The sequence below is a fragment of the Anabrus simplex genome, chromosome 11 (genome assembly GCF_040414725.1).
Source record: "Anabrus simplex isolate iqAnaSimp1 chromosome 11, ASM4041472v1, whole genome shotgun sequence".
Classification (NCBI taxonomy): Eukaryota; Metazoa; Arthropoda; class Insecta; order Orthoptera; family Tettigoniidae; genus Anabrus; species Anabrus simplex.
The window spans coordinates 75500979-75526484 of NC_090275.1; the positions used below are offsets into that span (position 1 = coordinate 75500979).

A 25506-nucleotide genomic window follows, 5' to 3' on the forward strand; every position below is an offset into this window, starting at 1 on the left:
TTCACCTTATTTTAACAGGATATATACCGTCAGAATGATTCAGACAAAAATTGCCAGGAACTGAAGTGGATGGGTGTTGCGATTATGATCTACCATTTTTCGCGGGAAGTGTTTAATTTCAGATGACTCCTGTATACAGAACATGATTAACACTTCACATTAATAAGTACTCTTCTCAGTCTCTTTGCTGGTTTGGACATCAAATTAAGTCATCATCATCATCTGTTTACCCTCCAGGTTCGGTTTTTCCCTCGGACTTAGCAAGGGATCCCACCTCTACCGCCTCAAAGGCAGTGTCCTGGAGTTTCAGACTCTTGGTCGGGGATACAACTGGGGAGTATGACCAGTACCGCGCCCAGGCGGCCTCACCTGCTATGCTGAACAGGGGCCTTGTGGAGGGATGGGAAGATTGGAAGGGATAGGCAAGGAAGAGGGAAGGAAGCGGCCGTGGCCTTAAGTTAGGTACCATCCCGGCATTCGCCTGGAGGAGAAGTGGGAAACCACGGAAAACCACATCCAGGATGGCTGAGGCGGGAATCGAACCCACCTCTACTCAGTTGACCTCCAGAGGCTGAGTGGACCCCGTTCCAGCCCTTGTACCACTTTTCAAATTTATTGGCAGAGCCGGGAATCGAACCCGGGCCTCCGGGGGTGGCAGCTAACCACTACACCACAGAGGCGGACACATCAAATTAAGTAACGTTTCAAAGGATTATTGACGATCAGGTACCCACTAATAGTTTACGTTTCTCTATTTCTTTCCTGCTATATTACTTGCTTTCTACCCTCCAGAGTTGGTTTCTCCCTCGAACTCAGCGACGGATCCCATCTCTACCTCCACAAGGGTAGTGTCCTGGAACGTAAGAATTTGCGTCGGGAGAGATACAGTTTTGAAGGAGGACCAGTACCTCTCCCAAGCGGCCGCTGTGCTAAACAGGGGCCTCGTTGGGCCGGGATATGGGAGGATTGGAAAGGGTATGCACGGAAGAGGGAAGGAAGCGTCCGTGTTGCTAAGTTTTATAAATGCTATTTGTTCGGGGCGTCGACTTCGAAAGATCTTTTGGCCCTACTCGCACCATATGTTATGAACCTGCGTGTATATGTAATTGCGGAAGTGTAAAGTGTTGAACGTGAGCAAAGGAATGGCCTTAAGTTAGGGTCACAGCAGCTTCCTTACCTCTTCCTTGTCTATCCCTTCCAATCCTCACATCCCTCGCAAGGCGCCTGTTCAGCTTAGCAGGTGAAGTAGACTGGGCGAGGTAATGATCATCCTCCCCAGTTGTATCCCCCGACCCATAGTCTAAAGCTCCAGGACACTGCCCTTGTTGCGGTAGAGTTGGGATCCCTCGCTGAGTCCGAAGGAAAAACCGACCCTGGAGGCCGTGGCCTTACGTTAGGTACCATCCCGGCATTCGCCTGGAGGAGAAGTGGGAAACCACGGAAAACCACTTCCAGGATGGCTGAGGTGGGAATCGAACCCAGGTCTACTCAGTTGACCTCACGAGGCTGAGTGGACCCCGTTCCAGCCCTCGTACCACTTTTCAAATTTCGTGGCAGAGCCGGGAATCGAACCCGGACCTCCGGGGGTGGCAGCTAATCACGCTAACCACTACACCACAGAGGCGGCACAGAGTATATTACAGGTTAGTAATTTTACCGAGCTCGATAGCTGCAGTCGCTTAAGTGCGACCAGTATCCAGTATTCGGGAGATAGAATGTTCGAACCCCACTGTCCACAGCCCTGAAGATGGTGGTTTCCCATTTTCACACCTGGCAAATGCAAGGGGCTGTACCTTAATTAAGGCCACGGCCGCCTCCTTCCCCGTCTTAGCCCTTTCCTGTCCCATCGTCGCCGTAAGACAAATCTATGTCGGTGCGACGTAAAGCCAATTGCAAAAAAAGAAGTTAGTAAATTAAAAGAAAAAAATCCTCCTGTGAGGATTGAACTCATGACCCCTGGTTGAGAAGACCAGTGCTCTGCCACTGAGCTAAACAAGCGTACTAAATTAACTTGTTTCTATACAGTTAACCATATCACTTCTATGGCTATGGCTGCCTAGCAATCACACGTCGTTATCAGTTGATTGTGGTGAGACGTCATCATCATCATCATCTGTTTACCCTCCAGGTTCGGTTTTTCCCTCGGACACAGCGAGGGATCCCACCTCTACCGCCCCAAGGGCAGTGTCCTGGAGCTTCAGACTCTTGGTCGGGGGATACAACTGGGGAGAACGACCAGCACCTCGCCCAGGCGGCCTCACCTGCTATGCTGAACAGGGGCCTTGCGGGGGATGGGGAAGATTGGAAGGGATAGACAAGGAAGGGGGAAGGAAGCGGCCGTGGCCTTAAGTTAGGTACCATCCCGGCATTTGCAAGGAGGAGAAGTGGGAAACCACGGAAATCCACTTCCAGGATGGTTGAGGTGGGAATCGAACCCACCTCTACTCAGCTGACCTCCCGAGGCAGCCCTCGTACCACATTTCAAATTTCGTGTCAGAGCCGGGAATCGAACCCGGGCCTCCGGGGGTGCCAGCTAATCACAATAACCACTACACTTTTCTGTTATAATATAGTGGGTCTTTACCATTCTTTGTCACCTTAGAGTAGGGCTCGGATGTTTAAGACCTAAAAATAGCCCTAATAAGCAAGCAAATATGACCTCAAAAATGACGAAATATGACCTCAAAAGTGACGAAATATGACGTAAAAACGACAAAATATGAACCGAAAGTGATTAATCAAAATATGGGCATTTTAAAATAAATTATAAATCGGAACGGTAAATCCTCTGATACATATTTGTTAACTAAATTCTTTATTCTTCTTCTATCTATCTTAATCTGTCTTTCCTCCAGGGCTGGTTTTTCCCTCGGACTCGGCGAGGGATCCCACCTCTACCGCCTCAAGGGCAGTGTCCTGGAGCTTCAGACTTTGGGTCGGGGATACAGCTAGGGAGTAGGACCAGTACCTCGCCCAGGCGGCCTCACCTGCTATGCTGAACAGGGGCCTTGTGGGGGATGGAACGAGGGGAAGGGATAGACGAGGAAGAGGGAAGGAAGCGGCCGTGGCCTTGAGTTAGGTATCATCCCGGCATTATTTTGCCTGGAGGAGAAATGGGAAACCAGCCCTCGTACCACTTTTCAAATTTCGTGGTAGAGCCAGGAATCGAACCCGGGCCTCCGGGGGTGGCAGCCAATCACACTAACCACTACACCACAGAAGCGGACTTCTTTATTCTTACTTTAATATTAGTTTTCTGAATATACATGTGCAGCAATTATTCACAGTCTATTGTCCTTGATTCACTTATCAAACTTTTGTGAACTATGTTTGCTAAGTTGATCAGATCACACAACATTGTAAAAGTCCATGTTTGCCCCCTGCATTGGTGGTTTGAAATACGAGAAAACTACTGTAGAAATCAATATATTTAAAAAATATATTTTGGAAGGTTTAAACCCAGATTTCATTAACATTATTCAAATGCGTCAAAGTTTAAACTGAGCACCAAGAAACGAATTAAGTAGATGTCTTTCAGTACATTATGGTAGGGCGTCAGACCCTATAGTGCAAACTCACATACCTTTCTCATTCTTCTCCGCGGGTGGAATTGAAGTGTATGACAAGATTCATCTTCAAAACATCAGGATCCTACCTCTACCGCCTCAAGGGCAGTATCCTTGACTTCGGACTCTGGGTCGGGGATACAACTGGGGAGGATGACCAGTACCTCGCCCAGGCGGCTTCACCTGTTATGCTGAACAGGGGCCTTGCGGGGGAATGGGAAGATTGGAAGGGATAGACAAGGAAGAGGGAAGGAAGCGGCCGTGGCCTTAAGTTAGGTACCATCCCGGCATTATTTTGCCTGGAGGAGAAGTGGGAAACCACGGAAAACCACTTCCAGGATGACTGAGGTGGGAATCGAACTACTCAGTTGACCTCCCGAGGCTGAGTGGACCCCGTTCCAGCCCTCGTACCGGAGGAATCGAACCCGGGCCTCCGGGGGTGGCAGCTAATCAAACTAACCACTACACCACAGAGGCGGACAGTAAAAAGGTGGGTGATGATGTCGTTCTGAAACGGCTAAGCGGATAAGGCGTCGGACTTCGGATCCGAAGATTTCCGGTTCGAATCCTGTCCCGGGCGAGTATTTTGTCGTGATATCCACACGAGCATGTTTCAGACGGGTGAAGAATTCTGTAACCTGAATTCATGAATAGCTGACGTCGATAGGCAATAGCGATAATCTCCTAGTCTTCAGTTGATATGTTGATTAAGCATTACTGGAGAAGTGATTACCGTACAATTTCACTGTCGTACGAACAGATACAGTATGGAGATTACAGTATGAAGTCGTGAGTCCACTGTGTTACCTGCCAGAGAATCGAACCAAGTAATGCTTGAATGGTGTCTTGAGGAATAGCTATGTTTTGCAACAGTTTACCTTAAAATCGTCAACATTACGTTAAACAGTTGTGATGTTACACTTGTTATTTGGTCAATGTTCCATATTTTATTTCTTTTTAATTTTTTTATCGTCCAGGTTTGGTTTCTCCCCCGGACTCAGCGAGGATTCCATCTGAACGACTCAAGGGCAGTGTCCTGCAGCATGAGATATTTGGTCGGGTTAGAACTAGTGAGGAGGACCAGTACCTCACCCCGTCGGCCTCACCTGCTATGCTGAACAGGGGCCTTGTGGGGGATGGGAAGAATAGAAGAGAGACAAGGAAGAGGGAAGGAAGCTGCAATGGTCTTAAGTTAAATACCATCTAGGCATTCGCCTGGAGCAGAAGTGGGAAATAATGGAAAATCACTTCGAGGATGGTTAAGGTGGTAATCGAGCCTCCTCTACTCAATTGACCTCCCTAGGCGGAGTGGATCCTGCTGCAGCCTTCGTACAACTTTTCAAATTTCGTGTCAGAGCCGGGAATTGAACCCGCGTTTCCGCGGATGGCAGCTAATCACACTAACCACTGCACCACAGAGGCGGGCTCCTTCTAGTTTTAACAATATTTTCTTTAAAATTTCGTTAGTTTGGCCTCAGCATCCATAGGCCTGTAATGTTCTGCAACTTGAATAATTGGTCTTGGTAACGAACTTAGGTTAGTATGGATCCGGGTTCGCCTCCCACGCGTCTGCAATTTTAGCTGCGTCTTTCAATTCCTTGGCCTCGGAGTTAGGTATGGTCGTACTCATTCGAATACACAATTCTTTCTCGATCCACATACAACGATACAACACATCGTTAAAAAACGCGCTATAGAAAATACACCACTCCACCCAGGGTTGGTGGCCGGAAAGGAATCTGGCTAAAAACTGAGCTCATTCTACCAAATATATCGACCCCATGAAATCGGAAAAATGGCCAAGAAGGTCCATACGACTGGAAAAGGGAAGTCCTCAATTACAATTTTTACTGGTATACGATCTTCCTCCTCATTACCTGCTCCCAACGTTAGGGGTCGGCTGTGTTGGTGCGTTTCCTTCACATATTTCGGTCCACGGCATTCTCTTTTGTAGGTTCCTTATTCACAACGTCTTTCTCAACTACATCTTCCCACCTTAACCTCTGTCTTCCTCTGGATCTCCTTCCTTCCTCAGGAATTCTCCACGCTTCCACATCACTTTCCATTACACGCCTGAACTCCGTAAACTTTCCTTCTCTGAAGACTTCACTAATATTTACCATCCCAGCTACATCTCTCCTTTTGTTCCATCCATCTCCTCACTCAGTAAGTATTCCACTAAGGTACCTAAATTTATCTATCTGGATCATCTTTCCCGTGGTGCCCATACTATCAATTTTATCTGTTTGTCTTCTGCTGTCTTTTCTGTCTTGATCCTGACACTTACGTTCCAATTCTTCTTGTACTCTGTTGAAGAACTTTCATTGTTTGCTATAACTATTTAATTATCCGATCTATCGTCTCTGGTTTGCTCTCTTATGACGCCCATTATCAGAACAAACGGAAATGGACCGAATACTGAACCCTGCGGGAAGCCTACTTTGATGTAAAATGCTTTACTGTTCCCATAAGGCGTGCTCGCTGATGTTTAAGAGCCGTCATTGACCATCTTTCCTGTAATTCCTTTCTTCCTTAGGCACAAGAATACCAGGTCTCGTGGTATGCTATCATGGGCATTTTCCATCTCTCTGAACATATAATACAGATGTTTATTTCCTTCCAGTATCTCGTCCTGATGTTGTCGAACAATAAATAAAGGACCATTCGGAGACTTGCCTTTCAAAAATCCATAATGAAATTCGGTTATATTCACTACGTTACTTAGACTGTCATCCAAGATTGCTTTTCAAATACTGTCAGTGATGCTCAGTAAGCTTTATTCCTCTAAGGTTACCATCTGTATCTTTAAGAATTAGAATATTGATCCTTTTTTTTTTTTTTTTTCTGTTGTTGAAATATTCTCCTTCTGACCCGAACTTGGCAGGGCCGATCCTGGCTCAGTTCGGTCGTATTTCAAGGTGTTCAAATACGTCAGCACCGTGTCAGTAGATTTACTGGCACGTAAAAGTACTCATACGGACAAAATTGCCGCATCTCCGAAAACAGTAAAATATGTTAGTGGGACACTAATATGTTTTTTTTTTTTTGCTATAGGCTTTATGTCGCACCGACACAGATAGGTGTTATGGCGACGATGGGACAGGAAAGGGCTAGGACTGGGAAGGAAGCGGCCGTGGCCTTAATTAAGGTACAGCCCCAGCATTTGCCTGGTGTGAAAATGGGAAACCACTTAAAACCATTTTCAGGGCTGCCGATAGTGGGGTTCGAACCCACTATTTCCCGAATACTGAATACTGGCCGCACTTAAGCGACTGCAGCTATCTAGCTCGGTTTATGTAATATTAGAACCACATGTTTGACTGTGAGAGACAAGTTTTAAACTTCCTTTCGCAGATCATCTTCTGATCCAGGAATGTCATCTTTTCGTCAAGAATGAAATAATTACAAAACAAAAAACAAGCCCGTAGTGCAACATTTCATTACGGCTTTGGCCTGCCAAGAAGAATGCTCCACAACCAGATGGTATGCAGATCCTTGAGTGTCAGGTATTCAGCGCCATGACATCCTCAGCCTTATTGCTTTGTTTCTTGACCGCGTCCGCAAGCTCTCGTATTAATAGCTCTTCAGTTGGTCTCACAAACCGAACCCCTATCCGATAATCATTCTAGAATTAGAATAACTGGACTGGCCTTAAACGGGTCTGGAGAAAGGACAGGCACATACCCCTACGTCATGGGCCTGATCGATAAAATTTAATTTTAAACAACAACACCCACCGTCGGAGTGGTTTTCCGTTGTTTCCCACTTCTCCTCCAGGCAAATGCCGGGATGGTTCCTAACTTAAGTCCACGGCCGCTTCCTTCCTTCTTCCTCGTCTATCCCTTCCAATCTTCCCATTCCCCTGCAAGGCCCCTGTTCAGCATAGCAGGTGAGGCAGCCTGGATGAGGTACTGGTCATCCTCCTCATTTGTATCCCCCGACCCAGAATCTGAAGCTCCAGGACACTGTCCTTAAGGCGGTAGAGATGGGATCCCTCGCTGAGTCTGAGGCAAAACCCGACCCTAGAGGCTAAACAGGTAAAGAAGAAAAAGAAACTGGACCAAAGACTCTCAACTTACGAGCGGGTCCCGTAGCAGGGAGTAGCATAACTACAGGATTATCCCAACTCTCTGTGGCCGTTCTGCTATTTGTGGATTCAAACTAGACAATTTTACACCCGTTTGAAACGTGCTCGTGCAGTTACCATGACAAAAATCTCGACGGTGACAGGATTCGAACCTGCAATCTTCGGATCCGAAGTCCGACGCCTTATCCGTTGGGCCACACGGTCGCATTGCGCTACTACCCTTCTCTAGTCAACTCTTGTTGTCTCCTCTTCAGACATTAGCCCTACGAAACCTAGGATGCCATTCATTATCATGCCTTTTGTGGCCCTTTCCTTTTTTGACAACACTTTCCCAGGACACTGTCCTTGAGGCGGTAGCGATGGGATCCCTCGCTGAGTCCGAGGGAAAAACCAAGTCTGGAAGGTAAACGGATTAAGAAAGAAAGAATCTACCTCGTCAGGAAGTTTTATTTTCTAAAACGGTTAGTTTGTATAGTACGCATTCATCATCATCATCATCTATTTACCCTCCAGGTTCGGTTTTTCCCTCGGACTTAGCGAGGGATCCCACCTCTACCGCCTAAAGGGCAGTGTCCTTGGAAAGTGTTGTCAAAAAAAGGAAAGGGCCACAAAAGGCGTGATAAAGAATGGCATCCTAGGTTTCGTAGGGCTAATGTCTGACCAAGCTCGATAGCTACAGTCGCTTAAGTGCGGCCAGTAACCTGTATTCGGGAGATAGTAGGTTCGAACCCCACTGTCGGCAGCCCTGAAGATGGTTTTCCATGGTTTCCCATTTTCACACCAGGCAAATTAATTAAGGCCACGGCCGCTTCCTTCCCACTCCCAGCCCTTCCCTGTCCCATCGTCGCCATAAGACCTATCTGTGTCGGTGCGACGTAAAGCAACTAACAAAAAAAGAGAAAAAAGCTAATGTCTGAAGAGGAGAGAACAAGAGTTGACTAGAGAAGGGTTGTAACGCACCGCGACCGTGTGGCCCAACGGATAAGGCGTCGGACTTCGGATCCGAAGATTGCAGGTTCGAGTCCTGTCACGGTCGAAAGTTTTGTCATGGTAACCACACGAGCGCGTTTCAGACGTGTGTAAAAATGTCTATAGCCTGAATTCATAAACAGCTGAACGGTGACAGACGGTTGGGATAATCCTGTATTTATGCTACTCCCTGCTACGGGACCCGCTCGTACTGTAAGTTGAGAGTCTTTGGTCCAGTTCCTTCAACGAATGTTAACACTGCTGTTAAGGAGATTTAACACATAATTGAACCAAATGACCGTCTCATGAAGAATTGTTATCTCTAACAAATTGTTCACACTTGACTTAAATTAACATATCATCATCATCATCATCATCATCATCATCATCTGTTTACCCTCCAGGTTCGGCTTTTCCCTCGGACTCAGCGAGGGATCCCACCTCTACCGCCAACATGATATCAGCTCTGTGTTAAATACCTCAACAGCTGTGAAAATTTCAAAATGTTAGCATGTAGAAGACGTAAGTTTGAAGTTTTACTGCTGTTTATAAACTGAAGAATGCAAACCTAAGAACGACTTTTTAGAGTTATCACAAGAAACTTTTCTACAGTACGCCTCTGTGGTGTAGTGGTTAGTGTGATTAGCTGCCAGCCCCAGAGGCCCGGATTCGATTCCCGGCTCTGCCACGAAATTTGAAAAGTGGTACGAGGGCTGGAACGGGGTCCACTCAGTCTCGGGTGGTCAACTAAGTAGAGGTGGGTTCGATTCCCATCTCAGCCATTCTGGAAGTGGTTTTCCGTGGTTTCCCACTTCTCCTCCAGGCAAATGCCGGGAAGGTACCTAACTTAAGGCCACGCCCACTTCCTTCCCTCTTCCTTGTCTGTCCCATCCAATCATCCCATCCCCCCGCAAGGCCCCTGTTCAGCATTGCAGGTGAGATGCCTGGGCGAGGTTCTGGCCATCCTCCCCAGTTGTATCTCCCGACCAAGAGTCTGAAGCTCCAGGACACTGCCCTTGAGGTGGTTGAGGTGGGATCCCTCGCTGAGTCCGAGGGAAAAACCAACCCTGGAGGGTAAGCAGGTTAAGAAAGAAGAAAGAAAAGATGCAAACGACGACTCAAACTAAGAATAAACTATTTTTTTTTAGATTTGTTAGAAGAAAGTTTTCTTTTTCCATTTTTTTTTTTTTTTTTTTTGCTTTACGTCGCACCGACACAGATATGTCTTATGGCGACTATGGGATCGGAAAGGCTTAGGAATTGGAAGTAAGCGGACGTGGCCTTCATTAAGGTACAGGGAAATCACGGAAAACCATCTTCAGGGCTGCCGACTGGGGGGTTCGAACCCACTATCTCCTGATTACTCTATACTAGCCGCACTTAAGCGACTGCAGCTATCGAGCTCGGTAGAAAGTTTTCTAGAAAGATACCTAATTACCAAAGCCATAACGAACAAGGTACTAGAAGAAATTGAAAATTGGTTAGAGAGTCTCCAGTGCTGCAGTTGCTTATAATTCTTAGATATTATGCTTCAGACTCTTTTCATATAATTGTAGGCGACTATGCACTATGTAGAATTCTGCAAAGAATTCCTGCTGCCATTGTATTATTAACAAGTCATTACATTATATTCCCCATCGTAAAAAATGCCCGAAAATCATCCAAGACATATCAATTATCACATCCTTCGGTGATGCAGGAGCCTTCAACTACACTCGTGTAAGAATATATTGAATGTTGTGATATAACAGTCCATTCTTTCAGTTTTCAAGCACACTCACATACATCCAAATTAAATCTATAACAGTATTTGTCTCGCATTCATTATAATAACGCTTTTGTTGCCTCTTACTTGACATGCTTACATTCTACCGGTCTCCGCTAACCATAACCTGTAATAATGTCAACCATGTGTGAAAAATACTATTCCAACAAACTGCCAGAAGTGCTTTATGTAAGGAAACAATGTCAACCATGTGTGAAAAATACTATTCCAACAAACTGCCAGAAGTGCTTTATGTAAGGAAACAAAAGATGCAAAGCAAAGCAAAGTCACCTCCGCACAGGCCACGAAGGCCCTTGGAGGAGTGGAAGGTAAAGGCTTCCACCATTGTTAACCTCGGCACGTGATGGGGTAGAGTGGTTAGCTCTACCCCCGGTCGCCTGTCCCCAGGAATTAACCTGGTACTCATTTTTGGTGTAGGCTGAGTGAACCTCAGGGCCATATGCACCTCCGGAAGCGGAAATCTCGTTTCTTAAATTTTACGACTTCCTGACGTGGATTCGAATCCACGTCCTTCCGGGCGAACCGAGCACGCCTTTAACGCCTCGGCCAGGCAGCCCCTAAACAAAAGATGCACACTGCCAAATGCGATCTGGAATCTCACGGAAACGTATTAATTTGTCTTTACCAATTGTTTCGCAACAAATGTTGGAAATGTGTTCGGTAAACAGGGTACTTTTAACTGAAGTATTGCATTAATAACAACTGTTAAGTAAAACTTAACACAGAGTTGAAAAAACCGGGCCCTTGGATTTTACCCATATTAGTCACCCCTTATTTCAGGTGGGGGATTTCGTGGATGAGTTCTACCACCTCCATCCACAGATAAAGCATTCTGTAGCCTGTTTGGAAAATCTGCCGAGCGAGTTCACTACACAGTATAGGGCACGTAGACAACATCAGTTTGTATTCGGGAGCAGGTGGGTTCGAACACCATTTATTGGCAGCCCCGAAGATCGTTTTTAGTTGTTTCCGTTTACACGCCAGGCTGTATTTTCATTTAAGGCCCCGTTCGCTTCAATTCTATGTCTCCTTCTCCGATACAAATCAACCGGCCTGAGAGACGGCGTCACCGTCTACGAGGCCCTCCTCCCCCTTCAGGGGAGGAATGAAAACATTTGGTAGTTAGTCCTTACGTCGGCTTCTATGGTGTAACGGTTAGCATGATTAGCTACTACCCTCGGGAACCCTGGTTCGATATCTGGTTCTTCCACGAAATCTGAAAAATGGTACGACGGTTTCATTCAGCCTCAGAAGGAGGTCCGATTCCCCCCTCAACCATACTGGAAGTAGATTTCCGCGGTTACTCACTTCTCCTCCTGGCAAAAGCCGGGATGCCCCTTACTTGTCTATCCCTTTCAATAATTCTCCCAGCATAGCAGGTACTGGTCCTCTTTCCCAGTTGTATACCCCGACCCAAAGAATCACTCTACAGGACACTGCCCTAGAGGCGGAAGTGGTTCCAGTGTATGGGACCCTCACCAGGATTACCTGATTCAAGAACTGGAAAAAACCCAAAGGAAAGCAGCTCGATTTGTTCTGGGTGATTTCCGACAAAAAAGTAGCGTTACGAAAATGTTGCAAAGTTTGGGCTGGTAAGACTTGGGAAAAAGAAGACGATTGCTCGTGTAAGTGGTATGTTCTGAGCTGTCAGCGGAGAGATGGCGTGGAATGACATTAGTAGACGAATAAGTTTGAGTGGCGTTTATAAAAGTAGGAAAGATCACAATATGAAGATAAAGTTGGAATTCAAGAGTACAAATTGGGGCAAATATTCATTTATAGGAAGGGGAGTTAGGGATTGGAATAACTTACCAAAGGATACGTTCAATAAATTTCCAATTTCTTTGAAATCATTTAGGAAAAGGCTAGGAAAACAACAGATAGGGAATCTGCCACCTGGGCGACTGCCCTAAATGCAGATCAGTATTGATTGATTGATTGATTGATTGATTGATTCCCTCGCTGAGTCCCAGCGAAAAGCCAACCCTGCGGGGTAAACGGATTATGAAAGAAAGAAAGAAAGAAAGAAAGAAAGAAAGAAAGAAGTTTGTTAGTCCATCCTATTCCTGTCTATGTCGGTGCGATATAAAAGCAAATAACAGATGTAGCACCAGTTTGATAATGAGGATGAGGGGTAGGCGAAAACGTTAGCTGTGATGGGTCGAATACAACGTAGTACGTTGAAAGTCGACTCATCGTGTAATTCGACCGTGTGGCCTAACGGATAAGGCGTCGGACTTCGGATCCGAAGATTGCAGGTTCGAATCCTGTCACGGTCGAACATTTTGTAGTGGTAGGATTAGGAAGGAGTAACAAACTAGTAAATGCCTTCTTTCTTTCAGACGGGTTTTTGTACCCTGAATTCATGAATTGCTGACAATAGCGATAATCATCTAGTCGTTGCATGATATGTTGATTAAGCACTACTGGAGAAGTGATTTTTCTTCTTCTTCTTTTTTAACCCGTTTACCCTCCAGGGTTGGTTTCTCCCCGGAACAAGCGAGTGATCCCACCTGTAACGCCTCAAGGGCACTGTCCTCGAGCTTGAGATATTTGGTCGTGGATACAACTAGATAGGAGGACCAGTACATTTAGCGGTTGGCCTCACCTTGAGGACAAATATCTTTCTGAGGGGCAACAGTAATCACAAATCTCGTATCAGCCGTTCCCTATTTAGGTACTGATTTAGTACAATTAGTTTGGGGGGGATTCGCTGGGAAGATTGGAAGAGAGACCCAAGGAAGAGGAAAGGAAGCGGCAGTGGCCAAAAGTTAGGTAACATCCCAGCATTCACCTGGAGCAGAAGTGGAAAACCACGGAGCATCACTTCGAGGATAGCTGAGGTGGGAATCGAACCGACCTCTACTCATTTGACCTCCCGAGGCTGAGTGGACCCCGGTCCAGTCTTCGTACCACTTTTCAAATTTCGTGGCAGAGCCGGATATTAAACCCAATCTTCCGGGGGGGAAGGGGTGGCACTAACAACTATAACACAGATGCGGATATTATTATTATTACTATTATTATTTCTTCTTCTTCTTCTTCTTCTTCTTCTTCTTCTTAATCTGCTTACCCTCCAGAGTTGGCTTTTCCCTCGGACTCTGGGTCGGGGGACAAAACTGGGGAGGATGACCAGTACCTCGTCCAGCCGCCTCACCTGCTATGCTGAACAGGGGCCTTGCGGGGGGGGGGGGAAGACTGGAAGGGATAGACAAGGAAGAGGGAAGGAAGCGGCCGTGGCCTTTATGTACCATCCCGGCATTTGCCTGGAGGAGAAATGGGAAACCCCGGAAAACCACTTCCAGGATGGCTGAGGTAGTAATCGAACCCACCTCTACTCAGTTGACCTCCCGAGGCTGAGTTGACCCCGTTCCATCCCTCGTACCACTTTTCAAATTTCGTGGCAGAGCCGGGAATCGAACCCGGATCTCCGGTGATGGCAGCTAATTACTCTAATCCGTTTACCCTCCAGAGTTATTTTTCCCTCGGACTCAGCGAGGGATCCTATCTCTATCGCCTCAAGGGCGGTGTCCTGGAGCATGAGGATTTTTTTTTTTTTTTTTTTTTTTTTTTTTGCTAGTTGCTTTACGTCGCACCGACACAGATAGGTCTTATGGCGACGATGGGACAGGAAAGGGCTAGGAGTGGGAAGGTAGCGGCCGTGGCCTTAATTAAGGTACAGCCCCAGCATTTGCCTGGTGTGAAAATGGGAAACCACGGAAAACCATCTTCAGGGCTGCCGATAGTGGGTTTCGAACCTACTATCTCCCGAATCCTGGATACTGGCCGCAATTAAGCTACTGCACCTATCGAGCTCGGTCGCGTGAGGATTTTGTTTGGGGAGATAGGCCTACAGCTGGGAAGGGTGACCACCATTGACCAGTACCTCATGCAGGCGGCCTCACAGAGGCCTTGTAGCGGGATGGGAAGTTTGGAAGGGATGGACAAGGAAGAGGTAGCAACCGGTCGTAGTCTTAAGTTAGGTACCATCCCGGCATTGGCCTGGAGGAGAAGCGGGAAACCACGGAAAACCACTTCGAGGATGGCTGAGGTGGGAATGGAACACCTTCTATGTTGACCTCTCGAATCTGAGTGGACCCCGTTCCTGTCCTTGAACCACGTTTCAAGTTTCGTGGATAGCCGTGATTTGATCGTGGGCCTCCGGGGGTGGCAGCTAATCGCACAATCCAATACACCACAGAGGCGGACATGGTAGTTTTTCACAGCATATATTCCAGTTTTTGATATTTCAGTGTGTGTCTTCCTCGTCAGAAAGTTTTATTTTTTTAAACAACTACTGTAGATTGTACCGAAGAACCCATTCGTCGGAGTATTTACCAGCCAAGGTTTTGATCTCCAATTCCATATTATTGTTTGCTGATGGTGATGGTGATTCTTCTTGTTTCGTTGAGGACCCTTGGATCACGTGGTTCCTAATTCTGGTGAGCTTTCTTCTTAGCCCAGTATTCCTTCATTTTTGCACTGTCGGTTGCTTTTCTTTCCTGGGTCGATTTCACTCCCGCTCCAGGACGCAATGTTTTAGCTGTCAGTTACTGGAGAGTGTCGGATGTTCTGATCAGCATTCTAAATTTATCCCTGTTGAATATATCTTTCGGTCTGCCTCTGTGGTGTAGTGGTTAGTGTGATTAGCTGCCACCCCCGGTAGCCCGGGTTCGATTGCCGGCTCTGCCACGAAATTTCAAAAGTTGTACGATGGCTGGAACGGGGTCCACGCAGCCTCGTGAGGTCAACTGAGTAGAGGTGGGTTCGATTCGCACCTCAGCCATCCTCGAAGTGGTTTTTCGTGTTTTCCTACTTCTCCCCCAGTCCGGCATGGTACCTACCCTAAGGCCACGGCCTCTTCCTTGTCTATCCCTTCCAATCTTCCTCACCCCACCGCCCCCCACACACACACAAGGCTCCAGTTCAGCATAGCAGGTGTGGCCGCCTGGGCGAGGTACTGGTAATCCTTACCAGTTGTATATGCCGACCAAAAGTCTCCTGCTCCAGGACACTGCCCTTGAGGTGGTAGAATTGGGATCCCTCGCTGAGTCCGAGGGAAAAATCAATCATGGAGGGTAAACAGATTAAGAAGAAGAATATTCTGATAGACTGCATATCAATATGTGGCTGGGAGACGTGACCAGTCTTGAGGAATATAATGAATAGGAAGAGCGTTGTGAGATATGAACTTCTGGCCGAACCGGGACGAAATGCGAGTTGAGATGGCACCAGTACAACGTAGTACGTTGAAAGACGAAGCACCGAACTACTCGACCGTGTGGCCTAATGGATAAGGCGTCGGACTTCGGATCCGAAGATTGCAGGTTCGAATCCTGTCACGATCGGAAATTTTGTCGTGGTAACTACACGAGCATGTTTCAGGCGGGTGAAAAATTTCTGTGACCTGAATTTATGAATAAGCTGACGTTCATAGGCAATAGCGATAAGTTCCTTGTCTTTCCTTGATATGTTGATTAAGCTCTACTGGAGAAGTGATTACCGTAGCATTTCACTGTCATACGAACATATACAGTATGCAGATTACAGTACGAAGTCGTGAATCCACTGTACTACTCGTCAGGGAATCGAATCAAATAATGATTGAATGGTGTCTGTAGGAATAGCTATGCATGCAACTCATCATCATTTTGTTGCAAACAGTTGTTATATCGGTTATCAATGTTCCAGATTTTCATTTATAGTAACTTTATCGTCCAGGCTTGTTAAAAAATGAAATGGCGTATGGCTTTTAGTGCCGGGAGTGTTCGAGGACATGTTCGGCTCGCCAGGTGCAGGTCTTGTTATGTGATTCCTGTAGGCGACCTGCGCGTCGTGATGAGGATGAAATGATGATGAAGACGGCACATACAACCATCCCCCGTGCCAGCGAAATTAACCAATGAAGGTTAAAATTCCCGACCCTGCCTGGAATCGAACCCGGGACCCGTGAGACCAAAAGCCAGTACTCTAACCCTTTAGCCATGGAGCCGGACTCCAGGTTTGCTCTTTCCCTCCTACTCAGCGAAAGAACCCACATCTACCGACTCAAAGGCAGTGTCCTGGAGCGTGAGACATTTGGTCGGGGTTAGTCTACAACTGGGGAGGAGGACCAGTACCACTCCCGAGCGGCCGGATGGGAAGATTGGAAGAGAGAGCCAAGGAAGAGGGAAGGAAGTGGCAGTTGCCTTAAGATAGGTACCATCCCGGCATTCGCCTGGAGCAGAAGTGGGAAATCACGGAAAATGATTTCGAGGATAGCTAAGGTGGGAATCAAACCTCCTCCACTCAGTTGACCACCGGAAGCTGAGTGGATTCCGTTCCGGTCCTCGCACCACTTTTTAAATTTCGTGGCAGAACCAGGATTCGAACCCTGTCCTCCGGAGGGTGGCAGCTAATTACGCTAACCACTACACCACAGAGGCGGACATTTGAATACCTACGGTAAAAAAAAAAGAATTAAATGGCGTATGGCTTTTAGTACCGGGAGTGTCCGAGGACATGTTCGGCTCGCCAGGTGCTGGCAGGTCTTTTGATTTGACCCCCGCAGGCGACCTGCGCATCACATACACCCAGCCCCCGTGCCAGCGAAATTAACCAATCATGGTGAAAATTCCCGACCCTGCCGGGAATGGAACCCAGGACCCCTGTGACCAAAGGCCAGCACGATAACCATTTAGCCACGGAGCCAGACAATACGCACGGTAAGTGCTATGTTTACAACAGCTGCTGAACGATAGCAAGGCAACATTCCACGTAGACCTACGCCAAGCGCCATGATTATGCAATAGCCCTAGAAAATCGCTCCTAGTGTGAATATTAACTACTATACATGCTTACGGTACAAAAATCGTAAGCTACAGTTTATTTTGAGGAAATACAACTCACGTAACTTCGCTGTTGTCATGAGATGTTTTAGGTTAAAGATGACGAACAGGCAGCGTGCTAACCACTCCTTCCACTACTCAGGCCGTAAGCTGGGAATAAGGCAGTGAAGTGTTGAGATCCCCGCTAGCATATAAACATTATCCAGACCGCGGTTTAAAACGCGTCTCTCTTCGCCGACTCTTGAACGCGGCAATTATGCCTGGAGGAAACTCGTAAAGTGGAGGCGTAAAAATGAATATTACATGGCCTATATGGTAGTGGCATCTGTTGGGCACACTGCGAACTCTGTACAACTTGGCCAGTCGGCAGCAGAGGGTGCGTCGATATTGCAGTTCGCTGCAGTTCCACTCGAGCAAGATTTCAGTGAAATTGATTCCCCGAGATGATTAGTAAGGAAGTTTAGCAGCTTTTGGGCAAACTTGGTATAAGATTCTAGAGCTTTGTGCTATATCTGCTCCTGGTTAGTCTGGTCACTGGTAGAGGTGTTTCTGTTATCTACAGCTACATAATTGTCTTTTTGTCGGCCGAGCTCAGTATTTCAGACGATAGAATCGCCGGCCTTCTGAGCTCACGTCGATGGATTCGATCCCGGTTTAGTCTGGCGGTATTTGAAGATGCTCAAACACACCAGTCTCTTATGGAAAGATAAAACAGTACGTTGAAGGAATGTTGTGGCATAAAATTCCGACACCTGGGAATCTTCAAAAGTCGTCAATGTTTTTGTCTTTACGTCCCAGTAACTACTTTTTACGATTTTCGAAGACGGTGAGGTGCCGGAATGTAATCCTGCAGGAGTTCTTTTACATGCCAGTAAATCTACCGACACGAGGCTTACGTCTTTGAACACGTTCAAATACCTCCAGACTGAGTCAGGATTGAACCTGCCAAGTTGGGGTCGGAAGGCTAGAGCCTCAACCGTCGAAGCCACTCAGCCCGGCATTATTATTATTATTATTATTATTATTATTATTATTATTATTATTATTATTATTATTATTATTATTATTATTATTATTATTATTATTTGCTAGTGGCTTTACGTCGCACCGACACAGATAGGCCTTATGGCGACGATGGGATAGGAAAGGCCTAGGAGGTGGAAGGAAGCGGCCGTGGCCCTAATTAAGGTAATTAAGGTACAGCCCCAGCATTTGCCTGGTGTGAAAATGGAAAAACACGGAAAACCATATTCAGGGCTGCCGACATTGGGATTCGAATGCACTATCTTCCGGATGCAAGCTCACAGCCGCGCGCCCCTAACCGGACGGCCAACTCGCCCGGTATTGTTATTATTATTATTATTATTATTATTATTATTATTATTATTATTATTATTATTATTATTATTATTATTATTATTATTATTATTATTATTATTATTATTATTATTATTGTACCGGGCGGTACACCTCCACGCCGCTAATTTAAAATTTGCGCCAGTTGAAACTCCTCTGCTGGAGGAAGTCTGAACTTTATCTACGCTATCAATTCTCTACTTTCTCAGAAGATGTCACCACGTGGAAAATTTTGAGTTTTTGAACTGTGTCATTTTTGATGTGTTTTTGTTTCGCTCGAAGTAAGAAGTGTGAACTTTCTCTTCTAGAGGACACTACTGAAGATCAACAATAGTGCACCCTAGTGCGAAGTCTAAGAACTATTTTGTTGGAGAAATTTTTATTTCAAATGTTTGTCTTTGCTAAAAAAATTTCAGTTATTGTGTAAGTTGGCTGTATACCCCTCTCTTTCCCCTTGTTTTGCATTTAACCAATCCCGAATTTCTGTTATTAATTTCTGACCAATCATAGGTATCTTCCCCCAATTTGAATATGTTGCTGTATCCTACCCAATAAAAGGTTTGTGGGAGGGTGTTTTCATTCCCCTGACACCTAGAACCTTCCGCGAGAGGATATAAACTGCTGATTTTAGGGTCTCCGGGCCACTTCAGTTCCATCTTTCAGTGTATTAAGTACATAGCAGGAGGCGGGAAGCGCCTCTTTCCTCGGCAGCGGTCAACAACAAGGTAATGGCCGATTAATTACTTCTTTCTTTGCTAGCTCAGCAGTTTAACTCTCGGGGCGGGTTCGAAGCGTTCCACCATGTAACCTTTTCCTAAATGTAACTACTCTTTTCATATATTCTCTTTTAAAGCTACATACTGGGATAGAGAGTGCTAACCCTCTCGAGCTCCCACTCATATTGTTTTGAGGTGAACTTATTTTTCTCCACCTATTCTTCGTTAACGTAAAACAAATTGTTCTCTTCTTAAGTCACCTCTTTAGTATGGGATTAGCCCTTGTATTAACGGCCTAGTGCCAAGTAGGTCTTAATCAAAGTGTATTAGGAGTGCAAGTTCGCCTCCTCTCAAATTGTTACCTTAGAGGTCATTTAATTAACCTTCTTTTCATTTAATAGACCTCAGTAGATTGGGTATTTTACCCCTGTGTTTATGTCCGTTGAGGACAACTTGAAGGTGCAGTTTGGTGTGGCCTGGGAGAGGCTTAAATTTGAGAGCGAGTGGCTCTTTTGAAAATTGAGTGTTGTATGCCTCGTGGAGGCTTTTCAGTGTAATTTGGAGCTAGGGCTCCTAGGCATGAATGGGGTTTTCTGCCCCTCTGTTGAAACTTGTGTTTGGAGGTAAAACTGAGCTGATTGCCCAGGCATTGTGTTTTCAGGGCTCGTAGCCCAAATCTTGTAAATATTGTAACTACCCTTTGACTTGCTACTTTGTACCTGCCATGCTTGTTATTTCTTTGTTTTTGAAAAGAAAATATAACCTGGTTAAATTTTAAATTAATTTTACTTTAGTAGCTTGAGACCCGTTCACCACCCCGCACCTTCTTTCACGCATAACTACCACAAAAACACGGTAACAAGTGGTAGCAGAGCGTGGTTGAATGGGTCTCAATTTAGCCCCTTTTGACGGCTAAACATTGTTTTGTTCCGAACTCTAACTATTTTCCCAGTTGCTGGAATCTTTTGAGTTTTTCAAAATTGTTCTGTCAGCATGCCCGGCCCTCGCGATGTTCTCCATCTTAACTATTTGCGCAAGGAGGAGTTGATCTATGAATTGACTATTAGAAATGTACAATCTGGAGGCACGGTTGCAGTAGACACAAACAAGCTTAGAGAGTCCCTAGATTTGCCCATTTCCATCCCCAATTTGGGAGAGAAAGAAATTGACGACTCTCTTTCCACGATCACGGAGAATATTACTGGGCTAGCTTCTGTAGTTAGTTTTTTTTGATGAAAATGATCCTTCTCCTAATCAAATTAAGCGTGTGCAAGCTAGGCTATATCACTTTTCAAATAGAGTTAATGATCTGTTGTCTCTTAAGTTGAATGACGTTCAGAAGAAGGAAGCTAGTACGCTGCTTGAAAATATGTCTGAATTATCTAGCAAGGTCACTCAATTGTTAACAGGGGAGGTTCCTCCCAAAAGCGTTCTACCCACCACAGTGAATGTAGGTAGCGAGGAAGAGCCTCATAAGGGAGAAATTAATAGGATAACCGTTGCTGCTCAAACTATCTCTGCCCCAATGGACAACGAATCTGAACGCCGTGCATCGTTGAGTAACATCCGTTCGGAATTAACTTCCTTGCCATTGAAACCTTTACCTACTATGTCACCCGGGTTCAGTAGCTTGCCTCATCCATTGGCAATGTTGCTCAGAGGTATCTCTAAATTTTCGGTTAATACCACCAGTGACGTAATTTCATTTTTAAGATTTCTAGTTGAATTTCAGGATCATGCCCTTGTGTTTTCTCTTTCGCCATGTCAAATTTTGCAAATTATCTATCCGTATGCTATTGGTATTCTCTCTGATAAAATCGTAAGAGCCATTGCCGAGCAATCATCTATTGAGGATTTCCATGCCCACTTGCTAGCTAACTTCATCCCGGCTAGGGCCAGGTCCTCCCTTATTCAGAAGTACTATTATCGTGTACAGCGCTTGGATGAGAACTTGGCTGACCTCATACAAGACATTAAGTTTTATACTAGGGTGTTTGCTCTTCACTTCCCTGAGGATCAAATTGTACAAGCTATTGTTGAAGGTATTTCACCATCTTATAGGTCATACTTGTGTTTCGCGGCGTGCCCGCAAAGTTTCTCTGAACTTGAAGCGTTGGCCGTCTCAGCGGAAGGAGTTAGGTACGCCGATTCTTTGCGTGTGGCAAAAGAACCCCCTCCTTCGTTTAGTAATACTCGGCCTCCACCTCGCCGACCAGTCACACCCCGTAAATGTTATGCTTGCGGGTCGCCTGACCATCTTCGCAATAGATGTCCATTGGTCAAAACTAGTAGGGCAAATAATGGAGCTGGTTCAGCACAAGGCTGTTTTAAATGTGGGGCTTTCTCACATATCGCCAAGAATTGCCCAAACTCGAATAGCACCCCCTCCTGCTCAACTTCTGGTGCAAATTCTACCTATGCCAATAATAAAAAGTGACTAGTGGCTTCGGCTGAGTCGACTAATACATCTTCCCGAGACTCAGCCCCTGGTAAACAGGTTGTAAATTCAGGGAACGAGCAATTTTCAAATTTATCTTTTGAAGGTCCCAAAGAGTGTCTTAGGATTGCGGCGGATTCCCCCGCACCTGTTCCTTTTCTTAAGATTGAGTTAAATAACGAGCCTATTACAGCTCTCTTAGATTCAGGCAGTGTTTGTTCGATTATTTCGGCTGAATGGTATTCTAAATTGAAATCTGTTTGTAAACTACCTGACTATGTCCCATCTCCTGTTCAATATGTTTCGGCTAATTCATCCCCATTAGAAATTCTAGGTTCCTTATTGGTCAAAATTCGTATTTTTAAATTCACTTGGAAAGTTAAATTGTTTGTGGCCAAGCTCTTGTCTTGCCCCATTATATTGGGAGCGGACTTTATTTCTCACACTGGTCTTGTGCTCGATCTTCAGAGTAGGTCTTGCACTTTCAAATTTGCCTCTAATTGTAATATCCCTCTATTAAAGTGTAATTCTGCATCATGTTCTTCTATTTCGCCTACCCAGGATGAGATGTTGTTAGACCTTAGACATCTACCTGAGGAGCAGGCTGATAGTATTCGTAAGTTGTGTCAGTCGTTTCCAGAGGTGTTTTCTGATACTCTTGGTGTTACTGACCTGATAGAATACAAAATTGAGGTCACGGATTCGATTCCTGTCCGTTTTCCACCGTATAGGCTATCTCCACCTAAAATGAAGGCTCTGAAAGAAATTATCGATCAGATGTTGAAGGATGGTATTATTAGGCCCTCTAAGTCAGCGTATTCCTCGCCTATTTTTCTAGTCCCGAAACCCCAAGGGGGCTTCAGGCCTGTCATTGATTACAGGGCTCTCAATCGGAAGGTGGTGTTACAATCTGTGCCCCTTCCCGACCTTCATTCTTGTTTTTCATGGTTTCGTAAGGCCAAGTTCTTTACTATCTTGGACTTGAATCAGGCCTATAATCAAATTCCCCTTGCCGAAGAGTCTAAACACCTTACAGCGTTTGCCACGGACTGGAATTTATATGAATACAACCGCGTGCCTTTCGGGCTCCCTACGGGAGCAGCTGTGCTCACTAGGCTGCTAGATAGGGTCTTCTCCGACATCAAATTCGAGTACTTATATCACTACTTGGATGATGTCGTCGTATTTTCAGAGACTTTTGAAGAGCATCTAGATCATCTGCGAGAAGTTCTCGATCGCCTTCGTAAAGCTGGGTTAACTGTTAAGTTGTCCAAGGTTGCCTTTGCTTAGCCCTCTATGTCTTTCCTAGGGCATATTGTGTCACCTGATGGTGTAGCCGTCGATCATTCTAGAACACAGGCCATCCGTGATTTTAAACATCCCAAGGACATCAAAGGCATCGCCATGTTTATTGGTATGGTGAATTTCTTCAGGAAGTTTATTCCTAACTTCGCTAATAGAGCGGCGCCCCTAAACCTTCTTCGTAGGAAAGGCATCAAATTCGAGTGGGGACCTTCTCAACAAGCCGCTTTTGAAGACCTTAAATTAGCTCTTTGTAATGCCCCTGTACTTGCTATGCCTGATTTCTCGAAGAAATTCATCGTCCAAACCGACGCGTCGTCGTCAGCAGTAGCGGCAGTCCTTCTTCAGGAGACTGAACTAGGGAGGCGACCCATCGCCTATGCATCTAGGACCTTGTCGGCTCAAGAAGCCAAGTATTCCATATATGAGCTCGAAGGTTTGGCAGTCTTATTCGCTTTAGAGAAGTTCCGTCTCTATCTGGAACATGTTAAATTCGACCTGGAGACAGATAATCAAGCCTTAAGCTGGGTCTTAGGTAGGCCGCGTCGTACTGGTCGTATAGCCCGTTGGGCCATCCTTATTTCTGCCTTCCAATTCGATGTCAGGCATATCAGAGGTACCGAAAATGTTGTTGCTGATGGACTCAGTCGTATGTTTTCAAACGACGTTGAGAACCATGAACCGGTCGACCGTTCATCACCTCCTGAGTCCACACTATTTGATGTTAATGCCATCTTAACGGATGCCCCCATGCTCTTTAGGGATATCGAGAAATACCAACATGAAGATCCGACGCTGGCTCCGATAATGGAAACCCTTTCTTCTGGGGAACATGTCGTCCCTTATGTTCTGAGGAATGGTGTTTTATGTTGCCCTTCGAGGCATGACAAGATGATGAAGGTTGTCGTTCCAGCTGTCCTTGTGCCTATGATCTTCAAATACTATCATGAGACCCCATTGGGGGGGCATCTGGGAATATTTAAAACTCGTGAAAAGATTCGTGAAATGTTCATCTGGAAAGGTATGGACGGTGAAATCCGTGAACTTGTAAAAGCTTGTAAATCTTGTTTGCTCAGTAAACCCACCATGTCCACCAAGGTAGGCCTTTTGTCTTCGCATCAAGCATCGCGCCCCATGGAACGCCTGTATATTGATTATGTAGGACCCTTCCCCCAGTCAAAGGGTAATGCCAACAAGTTCATCCTTGTGTGTGTAGATGGTTTTACCAGATTTTCTTGGTTATTTCCGACTAAGCTGGCTACCGCTCAGTCCACCATTACTTGCCTAAATTCTATTTTTGCTTCTTTTGGTCCGTGCCAATATATTGTATCTGATAATGCTAAGGCTTTTACATCTAATTTATTTCGTAAATTCTGTTTTGACTTATCCATCTCTCATGTAACTACTTCTGCTTATTACCCTCAACCATCTCTGGCTGAACGGGTTAATCGTAATCTCAGGTCCGCACTTATTGCCTATCATCATGAAGATCATTCCAGGTGGGACACGTCCCTGCATTGGTTAGCTTTTGCTTTGAATTCGGCGGTTCATGAATCACATAAATTTACTCCAGCTTCTTTGATGTTCAAGTTTGTTCCCAACTCGCCGCTCTCTAACCTCTGGTCTCTGAGTGACATTCTACCCGAGACAATAGATCCGGATAATATTAAAGATCTTTGTAAGAAGGCTAAAGCCAATCTTAAGGTATCTCATGAAAAGGTTAGGGAAAGGTATGATCGTGGACGGAGACCCACCACTTTGAATGTAGGTGACCAGGTGATGGTCAAGAACTTTGTTCCCGCGGGCAAGCTTGCCCCCAGATTTCATGGGCCTTGTATCATTCTCGATTTTCTTACGCCAGTTACGTTGTTAGTAAGCAATCCAGCCACCGAGAGAATATTTAGAGTTCACCTGTCCCAGGTGAAACCGGTGTAATTTCTGTGTTAACTTGCTTCATATTATTTTGAAAGGAATATGAAGTTTTTTTTTTTTTTTTTTTTTTTTGAGTTTCACTTTTTAGGCTTTCTGCCCCTTCTATAATATTTTGTTTTATATGTAAGCATTTGTGTGAAACCTCCCCCGATTTGTTAAACTGCCATCCTGTCCTTGCCTCGGCCATTACCACGCTCCCGTCTCCTGCTCCAATACACACTGTGGCTGAATTATATTAAATGCCATGGACATCTGCACGCCGCTGACCCCTCAACCTCTTCACCAAGCCTGTGCCCTCAAAAGATGATGGTCCAACACAATTCTGCCGCCTAGTTTTAATGTTTCAGTGCCCCCGCAGCCGCGCGGCGCCGTGCAGCAACTGGGGCAGAGGACGGGCCCCCTCTTCTCCAGCGAGGACGTCAGGTGCACGGCGAGCCGGAGCTCTCCTCCCGGCCAAGGCTGATGCGCGGCGCACGACCTGCTACTTGCCCGCAGCCTGTATATGTTCACCGCGGGCGCGGCGTGTTT

At 45.8% G+C, this 25506-nt stretch overlaps 4 non-coding genes across 4 annotated transcripts; 3 read left to right on the plus strand and 1 right to left on the minus strand.

Annotated features, from left to right (window-relative positions):
* Positions 1–7784: 7784 nt before the first annotated feature.
* TRNAR-UCG (transfer RNA arginine (anticodon UCG)) lies at positions 7785–7857 on the minus strand. Its single transcript has one exon. It is a non-coding gene; the product is annotated as a tRNA-Arg (tRNA).
* Positions 7858–8616: 759 nt separating this feature from the next.
* TRNAR-UCG (transfer RNA arginine (anticodon UCG)) lies at positions 8617–8689 on the plus strand. The gene has a single exon. It is a non-coding gene; the product is annotated as a tRNA-Arg (tRNA).
* Positions 8690–12614: 3925 nt separating this feature from the next.
* TRNAR-UCG (transfer RNA arginine (anticodon UCG)) lies at positions 12615–12687 on the plus strand. The gene has a single exon. It is a non-coding gene; the product is annotated as a tRNA-Arg (tRNA).
* A 2996-nt stretch (positions 12688–15683) lies between these two features.
* TRNAR-UCG (transfer RNA arginine (anticodon UCG)) lies at positions 15684–15756 on the plus strand. The gene has a single exon. It is a non-coding gene; the product is annotated as a tRNA-Arg (tRNA).
* Positions 15757–25506: the final 9750 nt, after the last annotated feature.